A 13,560-nucleotide genomic window follows, 5' to 3' on the forward strand; every position below is an offset into this window, starting at 1 on the left:
CAAATTCTGATATAGAGTATGAAAACGTTTTAAAATTCATTAAAACTAGTCTAGACAACGATGATCATCAAGCTCTTCTTAAACCTATTGAAGAGGGAGAGTTACTATTGGTTATAAAAACAGCATCAAAACGAACTAGCCCCGGACCCGATGGACTTTGTTATAATTTTTATCTAAACCACTTTGAACTTTTGAAAATTGACCTTTTAAATTTATTTAATTCGTATCTAATCCATGGTGCTTATCCACCGGCCAGTTTTTCTGCAGGTATTATTGCACTCATCCCGAAGAAAGGAGATAATTATGATTTATCCAACAAACGACCAATTAGCATGTTAAATACAGATAGTAAATTATTTACAAAAATTTTATGGAATAGAATACAGCCACTGTTAGATAAACTTATCGGACCTGGCCAAGCAGCTTGTGTCACCGATCGTTCGTGCGTTGACAATCTCCGCACATTTCGAAATATTCTCATTAAAGCAAACGCATCAAAAAAATTCAAAGGAATTCTCATGAGCCTTGATCTAGAAAAAGCTTTTGATCGGGTTGATCACGACTTCCTATGGGCCGTCTTGACGAAATTTAACTTCCCAGCTAGTTTTATAAATTGTTTAAAAAAGTTATATAAAAATGCAACTTCACAAATTTTGTTTAATGGGTTTCTCACTTCAGCAATTCGTATCTTATGTTCAGTAAGGCAAGGATGTCCATTAAGCATGGCATTATTTGCCCTTTACCTTGAACCACTCATCAGAATGTTATATGACAATATTTTTGGTTGTCTCATTGCTAACAATTTTGTGAAGGTTGTTGCATATGCAGATGATCTGAATATTTTAGTAAGAAACAATCACGAGTTTGATACTGTTTTGCAGTTGGTGAGTTATTTTAGCATATACTCTAAAATAAAACTCAATTTTGCAAAATCTCAGTATCTTCGTTTAAATGGTTGCTTATCTGGTCCACATCAAATTAAAGAAGTGGAGTCTCTAAATGTTTTAGGAGTTTTAATTTGCCAAAATTTCAATAAATTAGTTGAAATTAACTATGATAGTTATTTGAACAAATTGAAATACACATTAAGTTTACATCATAAACGTATTTTAAATCTTTTTCAGAAAGCGTGGTTGTTGAACACTTACGTTCTGTCTAAAATTTGGTATATTTGTCAAATATTTCCTCCAAATAATAAACATTTAGCAGCGATAAAATCAATCTGCGGACAGTTTATTTGGCAAGGCTTTATCTTTAAGGTTCCTAGAAATGAATTGTATTTACCGGTTATTAAAGGTGGCCTCGCTCTAACAGATGTAGAATCAAAAGCAAAGTCTCTTTTTATTAAAAACATTCTTTATAGTAACGCTGATGGAAACGCACCTTTGGACAACTTTATGTTAGGACAAATCAATAATTGTACTTTAACTAGAAATATGCGAGAATGGATCGTAAAAGCTGATGAACTCAAACTTGAAAGCCATTTAAACAGCAGCAAAAAAATTTATGATTTTTTCATTCACAATTTAAACATCAAATGTAAAACAATGGAGGACATGCCTAATTTAATGTGGTCAAATTTGTTAAACAATTTAGATTCAAACTTTTTAAATTCAAATTGTAAAACCGTACTGTTTTGCATCTTCAAGGACATAGTTTTAAACAAAAAGAAATTGCATTTATACGGAATAAGAGGGACGGACTCGGAGTTTTGTGAGAATTGCGGTTTAGTAGAATCAGTTAGTCACTTAATAAAATATTGTCAAACATCCGAAGACATTTGGAGATGGTTAAAAAATATTCTGAACAATAGACTCAAAATTTTAGTAAAAGATCCTGATGAGCTTCTATCATTGAGTATCGGTGATAGGGACTTTAAATACAAAGCAGCACTTTGGCTGACTGTGCAAACGATAGTTTATAATTTAGAAAAACGAGGTTCTGGGGATTTGAATGAATTTAAACAAAGCATAAGAATCGTTCGTTTTAATAATAAAGCTATTTTTGAGCGCCATTTTAAGCATTTTTTGAACATCTTCTAGAAATATCCAAAGTTAAATTATCTCTACCGAGCTTATTTGTCGTCTTATTTGCAAGTGGTGAAATGTAAATTCAAGAAAAATGTTGTGAAATAAAGTGAAAAAAAAAAACTTTAAAAAAAAAAAAAAAAAAAAAAAAAAAAAAAAAACTCAAAAAAATATTATTCAATAAAAATGTAGTAAAACGAAAAAAAAAAAAAAAAAAAAAAAAAAGTGGTCATAGCTCGAGACAGGGTTGCCAGATCGTCAATGTTTTAGACTCGTTGGAAAGGTCTTTCGATTACCTAACCAACGATGGGTCGGATGGTGGATCCGGACATTGTTTACATACATTTAAGTGAGATCCGGCTACAAAAAAGTAAATAAATGTCACTTAAGTGGTCATAGCTTGAGACAGGGTTGCCAGATCGTCAATGTTTTAGACTCGTTGTAGAGGTTTTTTGACTACCTAACCAACGATGGGTCGGATGATGGATCCGGACATTGTTTACATACATTTAAGTGAGATCCGGCTACAAAAAAGTACATAAATATCACTTAAGTGGTCAGAACTCGAGACAGGGTTGCCAGATCGTCAATGTTTTAGACTCGTTGGAAAGGTCTTTCGATTACCTAACCAACGATGGGTTGGATGGTGGATCCGGACATTGTTTACATACATTTAAGTGAGATCCGGCTACAAAAAAGTAAATAAATGTCACTTAAGTGGTCATAGCTCGAGACAGGGTTGCCAGATCGTCAATGTTTTAGACTCGTTGGAAAGGTCTTTCGATTACCTAACCAACGATGGGTCGGATGATGGATCCGGACATTGTTTACATACATTTAAGTGAGATCCGGTTACAAAAAAGTACATAATTATCACTTAAGTGGTTATAACTCGAGACAGGGTTGCCAGATTATCAATGTTTTGGACTCGTTGGAAAGGTCTTTCAATTACCTAACTAACGATGTATAACATGATGATGTTTGGTTCAGTTTACTGCCATTTATTCAACTTCCGAAAATATGCGAAAACACATTTTTATACATAACTTTTGAACTACTTATCGAAACTTCAAACAATTCAATAGCACCGTATGGGACCCTAAACCAAGTCGAATGCGACTGGTTTGGTCAAAATCGGTTCAGCCAGTGCTGAGAAAACTGCGTGACATTATTGGTCACATACACACACACATACACACACACATACACACACATACACACACACATACACACACATACACACACACATACACACACACATACACACAGACATTTGTTCAGTTTTCGATTCTGAGTCGATATGTATACATCAAGGTGGGTTTTCGAGCTTTAAATAAAAAGTTCCATTTTAGAGCAGGATTATAGCCTTACCTCAGTGAGGAAGGCAAAAAATGATATATACATAAAGAATTAAAGGGTATTCGATAAAAAATACGCTTTTTTTAAATTTTGACATTTCGTGTGAATTTACAGATTATGAAATAAAAATTCCATTGCCATTATTGTTGATATCTCTGTGACAACCGTTTAAAACGAAAAGTGTTTTATTTGCGGTTAAAATTATTCAAGGAGCAGTGGTTAGGTAATCGAACCATGCCGTTCTTGTTTGTGATTTTTTCTGAGGATTGAAGAAAATTAGTGTTGTGCAATGTCTATGCTGATTCGTAATCTATCATTGGATGAAAACTCAAGGGTTTCCAGCAAGGCCTCAGACTGGCAAGTAATTAATAATTACTTTGATTTTCAGCTGGTAATTAAGTAATTCTTTAATTACTTAGTAATTCATGCAATTAGAGTAATTTAAAGTAATTAATTGGTAATTAAAGTAATTTTTGAGTAATTAAAGTAATTGATTATTTTTAATTGTACTTCTTCAACAACACTATTTGCTTTTTATATATTATCTATTATAACAGTATTTTATTAATTTCAAATAAGAGTGAAACACAAAGATTAAAATAGACTGGTTCTGTATGAGGAAGGCCTTATTCACCATAGTTCTCTCCTAAAACTCCCCAAAAAATTATTTTAATCATGTTGTTTATCGAAGCTGATTAACAACAAAAGGCAACGCCATGATATATTACCCAGTGAAAAATGTTTTGTGAATCCGAAATCTATTCATTTTTATTAAGTAATTATGAAAATATGTTTCTTTTTTTTGCAAGAACTACTTTAGAATTGATTAATTTTTTATGCTTTTCCTTCTAATAGGCAGTCAACATTATTTTAAGTTAATGTGGATCAAATAGTTAAAACCAAAATATACTTATACATTGATAAAAACAAAGTTTTCAAGTGATAGCCATTTAAAAATCAATAAAAATAAAAATATATTTTTTCATAATCTGCAGGAATTGACAGTCCTGTAACATCTCTCTATTAAGAGCTATTTCCCCGAAAAATTTCCAAATATTTCTGAGACAAATGTTTCAATGTTTAAAATCAAACTCAGTGAAATTAAAATCGACCAATATTCAGATGCAGAAATTAAATCCAATGTAAATGTCACATTTCACATTATCCGTATTTTCAGTAACGGATTTTTTTTAATTTGCTTGAGAAAAAAAACATGCAAAGTAATGTCAAACCAATGTTTGAAAAACATTTTAAAACTTAACATTATTTTGATGAATTTCACAATTTTCATGAAGAGCTGCTGCAAATATTTGTCAAAGTTTATGTTTGGCTCGAAAAATCAGGGGACCTTTTTTCAAACAACTTCTATATTTTAATGGCATTCGATTTGCAATAAACTGAAAACCATTTTAAATTATTAATTAATTAAATTAAAATTCATACATTGAAGTTAAACAGTACAGTATTTTTATTTTTTGCTTTTATGACAAACACGACTTCAAAACACGTAAGTCAACTTAAATAATCTTCTTTTGCAATTGATTGATAAGGAAACGTGAAACATAATGGAATTTCGAATCAGATAATGAACAGGTTAAATTGGCCATAAAACAAATATTATTGTTAATATCAATTGAGCTACTTATTTTTTACCTGAAAATTGTATAATTAAATAAAATGTCAATTTTATAATAAAATAAAACAATTCCAAATTTCAAACCAATTCATTCGCTGTAGGATATTTTGTAAACATCACCCAAAGTTTCAGCGCCCTCTAGTGGAGGGCATTTTTGACGTTTGATCGCCTATAGCTATTTTCAATAAAAATTGTACGCAAAATTCATAATATCCAGATTGGCACAAAAAAAAATAAACAGCATAATTTTTTAAATAGCTATCGAATGAGCTATTTAAAACACCTAAACTCCCAAGCTCGAGAAAAATGGGGAATTTCCATACAAATTCCCTATTTTTCTCGAGCTTGGGAGTTTAGGTGATAAATAATTTAGTTTAGAACCGTAGAAATGAATACTTAAATTTAAATTAAATGTTTTTTATCGTAGTGAAAAGTAATTAAGTAATTAATGTAATTAATCATTTTTGACCAGTAATTTGAGTAATTAATTGGCAGACTGGCAAGTAATAAACGCTTCTGGAAACCCTTGTGAAAACTAACGAGTCAGCAAATGTGTTTTTTTTTTTTTGTTAAATTATTATTACTTGACTAGCATTCAAATCAACTATTTCAACTGCCAAAACGACATTTTCTTGTCTAAGAATAAGTTGATTTATTCAAGAATGTTTTAAATTCATAACGGCTTCCTGAAGATATGATTAAAACTCTTGAGTTTTAGAGATGGTTTAATTAAAACCATTTTGTTGCACGTATTGCTACGCTCAGTGTGTTCAGAGCAGTTTAGAGGTTAGGTGATCGATTAATAAGAGAATAAAAAGTGCTTTATTTTGTTTTGTAGCGGATGAAACTTATGACATTGTATATGTGAATGTTAACGTGAAGACTTCCATCATTGCCAAGATTTTTCGTTCAATGATATAATTTTTGCGTCGCTATCAATATTTTGACAAAATTCTTTCTACAAGTTGTTCAAAATAGTGCTCAACACATGGTGATACCTTTTGGTAACGATTATCCCATTCCTTGCCAAGTTATGGAAATCGTCATTAATCAATGATTGCCAACAAGGACGTCAATGATCGTTCCACAAAAAAATATAAATTTTGAGACACATTTGATTTAGATCAAAAATTCCTTCAGTGGCTTCAAGAAGGCAACAACCGGCACATGCTGATTCATTTTGGTGCAGAAATTCGTTAAATTGAATTTTGTACAGAATATTTTAGAGTGATGATCAATTATCTCCGAAAATGATCAACGGCTTCACCTTAAATATAGAAAAAGTGACAAAAACCATGATCATGTTCATGATCAAGTGAAATATAGAATATGTGACGAAATAAGACCAAACCAAATAATTGACACTTTGGAATACGCTTGTCATGTGGCATGTTTTTCCGCAGTATTGTTAATGTTATATGAATAAAAAACAGAGCTATTAATGTGTTTATTTATATAAAGAAAATTATGACTAATCCAGAGCAACAATCAAAAAGGGCGCATACAAATTTGGAACAATTATTAAAGTTCTTAGACAACAGGTAACTATTTATTTAAATCCCCTTTGCCGAAGATAGGTGGAGAGGATAGCTGCTGTTTGATTGTCCGAGTAATGTGAACCTGAAAATTAGCTACACAGTGGAAATTTTTGTCCACCCTTTTCCCGTGTTAGTCCAGAGATTCTCACTACCCGGATCTATTTTCCACCATCGATACAAGCATGCGCTACGGTCAGTGCAACGCGTGATTTAGTTAAAGCAATATGAAGTCTTTCACAAGTCCTACAGTTCTTCAGAAGCCTCCACCAAGAGCATGCTTAGAATAATTACATTTAACATGGTTTTAATCAAGAAAAGAATGGTTTAACGATTTTCGCCATATTGAGAGGCAAGAAATTGGGCAAAATGTTGAACATTTGAGAGATATCAAAAATCAAACGTATTTTGGCATGAAAATCTTGTAGGTTATTTAAAGATTCATCAAGGCGAGCTGTATTTTTTCGAGGCATCTTGAAAAATTATTCGATCATTTTTCAAATGGCATGAACTCTTTGAATATGTTTACTTAATTATGCATGTTTTATTTTTCAATATCATAAGATTTTCCTTGTAAATTTTTGTCTTGTATAATTTTCCAATACTTGTTTATCAAGAATGGTTTTTATAATAATATTTTTGAATTCAATAAGATCGGGTTAAGGCACGTTTGGTTTTCTTCAAGAGCTGTTCCATTTATATCTTGATTTATTTCAGTCGCTAAGAAGTCTTCCAGGATACTCCAAAACCATTTATCATTTACACAAGATTTATTTAAGTCAACTATAGTCTTTGAAGATATTGCTAAAACTTATCTGCTAGATTATAACGTTTTAAAACATCCATGAAAATTGATCTTCATAACCTCCTAAAATGGTCCACTTTGCACTTAACTCAGCTTTAACTCGTGTTTAATACAGCATGTAGGACTAAAATGTTTGATAACCATTTTTGGCCATCGACTCTTAATAATCTCTTCTAGATCGTTTGCAAATTTTAATTGTTACTTGGGGACATTTCATTTGTCTTAAACATTATTGTCACACTTGAATGCTGGTTCAGAAATAAGTTTCAGACGTTAAGACACATATATCGTAAAAGAAATTGTCTTTACAACACTAAACAGCTATTACTTCTAGACTACACGTGTTACGCATCCATCTTCCGTCTCCTCTATTTCGGCTCTTGAAGATTCTGATGCCCTTCTTCACACGCCGCAACCTCGACCACATACGACGCTGCTTTAGAACAATTGCACCGATTTATAAATACAACCGGTGTACTCCACTAATAGACAAACACACACACACACACACCTTTCCCATGCCATGCCTCTGTTTCCCGATGGTCTCACACCCAGAGCAATGTTACATTTTCCGCGTTGCATCGGTGGCGCACTATCATTACATACCTCGACTCTTATGCTGCCGTCACGCAACCGGCTGCGTTTGTCTTCTTGAAATGCCGGCCTGCGTGCGTTTGTTTGTAAACACACCACGTGGGACGCGGTCTGCGATGGTGGGGGGTTGTTTAATTTTGATCAATAGCGGCGCTGACCTGGCGTTAATTAACAATATTCTTTTTTTTCGCACACTCTCGCGGCGTTCTTCTTTCCCAGCACAAGAATAACACACGGAGTACGCGTAATTACCTTTGATTTTTGTTTCACTTCTTGAACGCGCGATGTTCTTCTCTGCACTTTAGGTTCTCTCTTTCTTCTCGCTTATGCTTCGCGTCGTGCCCAACTCCACGACCAACATATATCACTTATCTTTCGTGGCTTATCTTCTGGGCGTCTCTTCTTTTGTTTTTCGCCTTCGCCTGATCTCGCACTTGATCTTTTCTCTTGTGCCTCTTTCGAGCAGCCCAAAGTCACTTCCTTCCTTGCTTGCTTCCTTGCTGTCGTTGGGCCTAAGGTTGGTCGGGCTACCCTAGAGCATCATCACTCGCCGTCGTCGTCGTCCACTTGGTTCCTGGGCCCGTGAAGGTTAAAAATAACCCCGGCATTCGCCGAGCAGCACCCGCGTTCTCTGATCCAATGACACGGATTTCAAGGGCATCACGACTTGCGCCCGGCTTATCACTGCTGCGCCGCGGCGTAGAATTCCGACTTAAGCCGCCGCCGACGCTGCTTAACACACAAAAGCTTAATTAGCCGAGGAATACAAAACACACACCGCAGCTCGGCGCGTCGCGTTCGTGTCCAAAAAAGCTCGAAAACTCACACAGTAGCACGAAACAAACGAACAAACAAAGTAAGAACCACAAAACAAAATAAAACTCCACTCCGATCAGTTCTCATCCCATAACCTCCGGCTTGCGGAAGGCACTTTGAGAAAATAAGCCAAAACGAACCCCGTCGCGGCGTTAAAAACCAAAACAAACCAAACCGCGCAAAGAAGGAGTAACAAAATAAAACTCTTGAGAGCCAAACGAGCGAACGAGCGAGCGCCGTCGTCCGGAGTTGCGAACTGCGAGGAGTTCGGGCGGATGGCTTTGCTTTTCATCTGTTTTGTTGCGCGCGCGGAAAGCGTGGTGCTGTTCGGCGTTGCGCCGGTATCAACAACGACGCCGATTCCAATAAGAGTTGAGAGCTTGCGAGAGCGTGAGCGGAGAGGGAGAGAGAAAATCACTTTCGCTCTCAGTGTTGCGAGTGCGTGCTCTCGCGAGTTTTTCTTATCTGCAGGTCGAGCGTGTGAGGTTTTCCTTCTCTCTGATGCGGCAGCATTGCAATTGCATGGGACCGCAGCATCCTGCTGTTGGATTTGGTTTGGAACGTCAAGAACGATGACGACGTGCAGCGGAAAAGGCTCGGTGGTCACGCAAATGTTGATAAGGAGATTTTGGGGTGGAGTGCCCTGCGCTGAAAAATAATATTTTCAAAGACAATGTGCACTATGCACTGTTTGGTACACAGAAAAAAAAGTCATGGTAATATTACATCTGGGAAGGGGTACATCTTTTATGTCAGAAAAAATGTGTAATTTTACCTCTGAAAGTGTGTAATTTTACCACTTTTCTGGTGTAATGTCGCTTTTTCAGTCTAAATTGAGGTAAAATTACATCATAAAAGAGGTAATATTCAACCTTCCAAAATTAAACCTTCCAAATTTACACATTTTTTTACTGTGTAGAGTTATTTTCTCGGTTTTCTAATGTTGAAGTGGGAACAGCATGCATTTCCATCGTGCACCTAATGTAGACACAACAGTGTTTGCCTTCCTCACCGAGGTAAGGCTGTAATCCTGCTCGAAAAATGAACTTTTCATAAGAATTTCGTAGACCCACCTTGAAGTATACATATTGACTAAGAATCGAAAACTGCACAAATTTATTTGTGTGTGTGTGTATGTGTGTATTAGGGCGTTTCAACCAAAACAAAAAGTTCTCTGATCACGGTAAACCGAGATTCCCCTTGTAGAGGATACCCATAGGGACTCTCATGCCAAATATCAGCCCATTTGGTTGAGAATTGGCCTGTCCCCAGCTTGTTGAAATTTACATGGAAATTACTATGAGATTTTTGTGCTTTTCGTTCAATCGATCCTGCAAGTCAGGGGACAACCTGAACTCACTCGGAATAAAGACAGGTGTGTAGGGGATGGTCCAATGAACACATTCTAGAAGGAATAAGGGGTTGTCCATTCTGTCCCCAAGGTGCGCATTGGATCGACGTCCGGTGTCTCCAAAATCAACAATTCACCATTCAAAAACATAAACCACGACGCCACCTGTCAGACGGTGAACACGTGGAGAGGCATCGATTGCATTATTAACACAAAATTATCATTTTATGTTATTTAGAATAGTTGAAATTCTTCCAGAAACATAAAAAAATCACCCCCCCCCCAACCCCTCTGAAGTGTCCACGTGGTTTATGGATGGCCCCTAAGTAAGTATGCATAATAATGTGTTTTCTTATATATCCAGAAGTTAGAAAAATGGCCACAAATTTATTTAAATCAGGGGTGCCCAACCTTTTAGCCCTGCGGGCCAAATCTGATTTTTCTGTAGCAGTGGCGGGCCGGAACAAATGTTTGTTAAAAGTTAAAAAAGCAAACAATTTTCAATAAAATTTATTTTATTAGGTTATTATAAATAAACTAGTGTTGCAGATAAGATTTGATTTGATTTTGATTTGATTTTGAAAAAGATAAAAAATTAATAATTTTCAAAGAAGTGTTGATTTGATTTCTTTTTATTTTGTTCTGGTTAAAATTGTATTGATATCATTAAGTAAAAAAGACATTAAAATTTCGTCGTAGCAAGTTTTACTCAACAAAGCAAAATTTAAAAAAAAAATCAACGAGACAAGATAAATTTCGTTGAAATGATATTTGGATTCAAGTTTTCTATACATTTAAACATTTTTTGCGTTGTTGTGCACCTTTATTGAAATATTTTACAAAACTATTCAAAATGATGTTGAACACAAAAAATTTAAAAAAGGTGTAGAAAAATATATATTGCATAGTTTTTGCCTTCCTCACCTTACTGAGGAAAGGCTATAAAATCACTCGAAAAATGAACTTCTTAATTCGACCTCCACCTCCGTGTACGCACGAGTGCAAGCAGCAGTCAAGTGCTCAGTGCTCCATCGTTTTTTCGAAATTTTTCGCCGTAATTTACCGAGATTAGCCGCGAGTTTGCTCCAACAGCATGCCAAGGGCCGGCCGTGGCCGTGGCAGTTCGAGTGCGGCCTCGAAAAACCCGCGAAGTTCGTCTACCGGACGTGTGCAAAAAGGTAAACAAACCAACGCCGCGTCGACCGCCATCGCGCCGGGGAGTGTGTGCGCCAAAGGATTCGACCCCAAGTTATTACACCCTAATTACCGTGTCCAGGGCCGCAGCCCTATAAGACTCCGTTCAGCTACTTCCGGCAATCCGTCGACCGATGGCGCTTCAACATCCGCCAACATTCCCACCAGTAACAAGTTTGCGAGACTGAGTGACGAGGAAAGCAACAACAACAACACCGACGGTAGCACTACCGACGACGACGACGACGATGGTCGTACACGGAAGAAAGTGATTTCGCCAAAAAAAGTAATTACTCCGAAGGAACGACGACCACCACCAATTTTCGTTTTGGACACGTTGGCGGACGATGTTGACGAGCAGCTGGAAGGCCTCGTGTACTGCCTCAAAATAGGTAAATCGTCAGTGCAAGTGTTCACGTTTGACCAAAAGAACTTCGACCTGGTTGTGGAGAAATTGAAGCGTAAAAACTTCAAGTTCTACACATTCGACCCCGTGCAGAAGACTGCTGTTAAGGTCGTCTTGCAGGGGTATCAAGACCGCTCGATCTCCGTCCTCAAGGAGCACCTCTCGGGTGTCGGAATAACGCCGCGAGACATAAAAGTCCTCTCGCGGAAGACAACAGTCACAGGTACACACACACTGTACCTGTTGTACTTCGATCGCGGCACCGTCAAACTTCAAGACCTGCGGCGGACTAAGGCGTTGGACGGTTTTTGGGTAAACTGGCGGTTTTACTCCAAAAATCCGACGGACGCAGCGCAATGTCACCGATGCCAGAAATTCGGCCACGGCTCGCGGAACTGCAACCTCCGGCCCCGCTGCGTGAAGTGCGGTGAGTCACACCTCTCGGAGGTGTGCGCACTGCCACGAAAGGCGGACTTGGGGGAAAACGCAGAACAAACCAAGCCGCGCGTAAAGTGCGCGAACTGTGGCGGTAACCATACCGGTAATTACCGCGGATGCGTCGCGCGAAAGTCCTACCTCGAGGAGCAGGAAAAGAGGAAGAAGAAAGCAGCAGCATCCCACCCTTCTCAACGAAGTACGAGCGCAGCCGTTCCTGCAGCTGGCCAGTGTACGGTTCCAGCGGACAACCCAGCGTTCCCTCCTGGATGGGGGCGGTCGTTTGCAAGCGTGGTCGCTGCCGGTAGCGGCGATGCGGCCCAGCAAGGAGTCACCGGGGAAGATCTCTTTACCCTGCCGGAGTTCTTTGCTCTAGCGGGGGAGATGATGACGCGGTTTCGGACCTGCCGTAACAAGGCGGAGCAATTTCTGGCCCTCGGGGAGCTGATGATTAAGCACATCTATAAAGGATAAAAAACTGTGATCGAGTTTTAAGCTTTTTCTACTTCTATCCCCTTTCCCTTGCAATTTTAGTAAGTTTTTTTTCTTAACTTTTTCTTACTTTCGGTAACCTCTTAACTACAAGCAACAATTGTTCCAATATGGATTATGATGTAACACACAGCTGAAAGGAACTCCAAAACTCTGTTTTGTACCTTAAAAGAACTTATTGTATCTGATTATTCACCAATAAAACCGAATTTGAAAATTAATTCGACCTCGTAGACCCACCTTCACGTATACCTATCGACTCAGAATCATGTTCTGAGCAAATGTCTGTGTGGATGTGTGTAGGTGGGTGGACAAAAAAAATGTCACTCGATTATCTCCGAACTGGATGAACGGATTTTGACCGTATTAGTCTCATTCGATCTGTCTTGGGGTCCCATAGGTCTCTATTTAAAATCAGCAAGTTTAGTTAAGTACTTCAAAAGTTATGCTAAAAAAACGATTTTTGCGTTTGTCCGGAAGATTGTAAAATGGGTGGTTTTTGCAAGAAACCCTATCATGTTACACATGTTTTCAGAAAGGTATTAAAAAGACCTTTCCAATGAGCCCAAAACATTGAAGATCTGACAACCTTATCAAAAGTTATTAGCACTTAAGTGTTATTTATACACTTTTTGGAGGCCGGATCTCAGATATTTCAATGAAAATGATGTCCGGGTCCATCATGCAAAGACCTTTCAAATGAGCCTAAAACATCAAGGATCTGACAACCCTATCAAAAGTTATTGGCACTTGAGTGTTATTTATACACTTTTTAGAGGTCGGATTTCAGATAATTCAATGAAAATGATGTCCGGGTCCATCATGCTACCCATCGTTAGTTAGATAATCGAAAGACCTTTCAAATGAGCCTAAAACATTAAGGATCTGACAACCCTATCAAAAGTTATTG

General features: G+C 37.3%; 1 protein-coding gene across 2 annotated transcripts in view; it reads right to left on the bottom strand.

Moving 5' to 3' along the window:
- LOC120426314 (ecdysone 20-monooxygenase) overlaps window positions 1-9,015 on the bottom strand; it is an 80,263-nt gene extending 71,248 nt beyond the window's left edge. Inside the window, exons 1-2 of one of the 2 annotated variants that reach the window (XM_052710284.1) lie at window positions 8,209-9,015; window positions 7,969-8,114 (exon numbers count right to left, since the gene is read on the bottom strand). The gene's annotated coding sequence lies outside the window, so the exon portion shown is untranslated. Of the gene's footprint in view, window positions 1-7,968 lie in introns of both variants that reach the window. The other variant, XM_052710283.1, reaches the window with a different exon arrangement.
- Between the last annotated feature and the right edge of the window lie 4,545 nt (window positions 9,016-13,560).

This window comes from Culex pipiens, chromosome 3 (genome assembly GCF_016801865.2).
Source record: "Culex pipiens pallens isolate TS chromosome 3, TS_CPP_V2, whole genome shotgun sequence".
Classification (NCBI taxonomy): domain Eukaryota; kingdom Metazoa; phylum Arthropoda; class Insecta; order Diptera; family Culicidae; genus Culex; species Culex pipiens.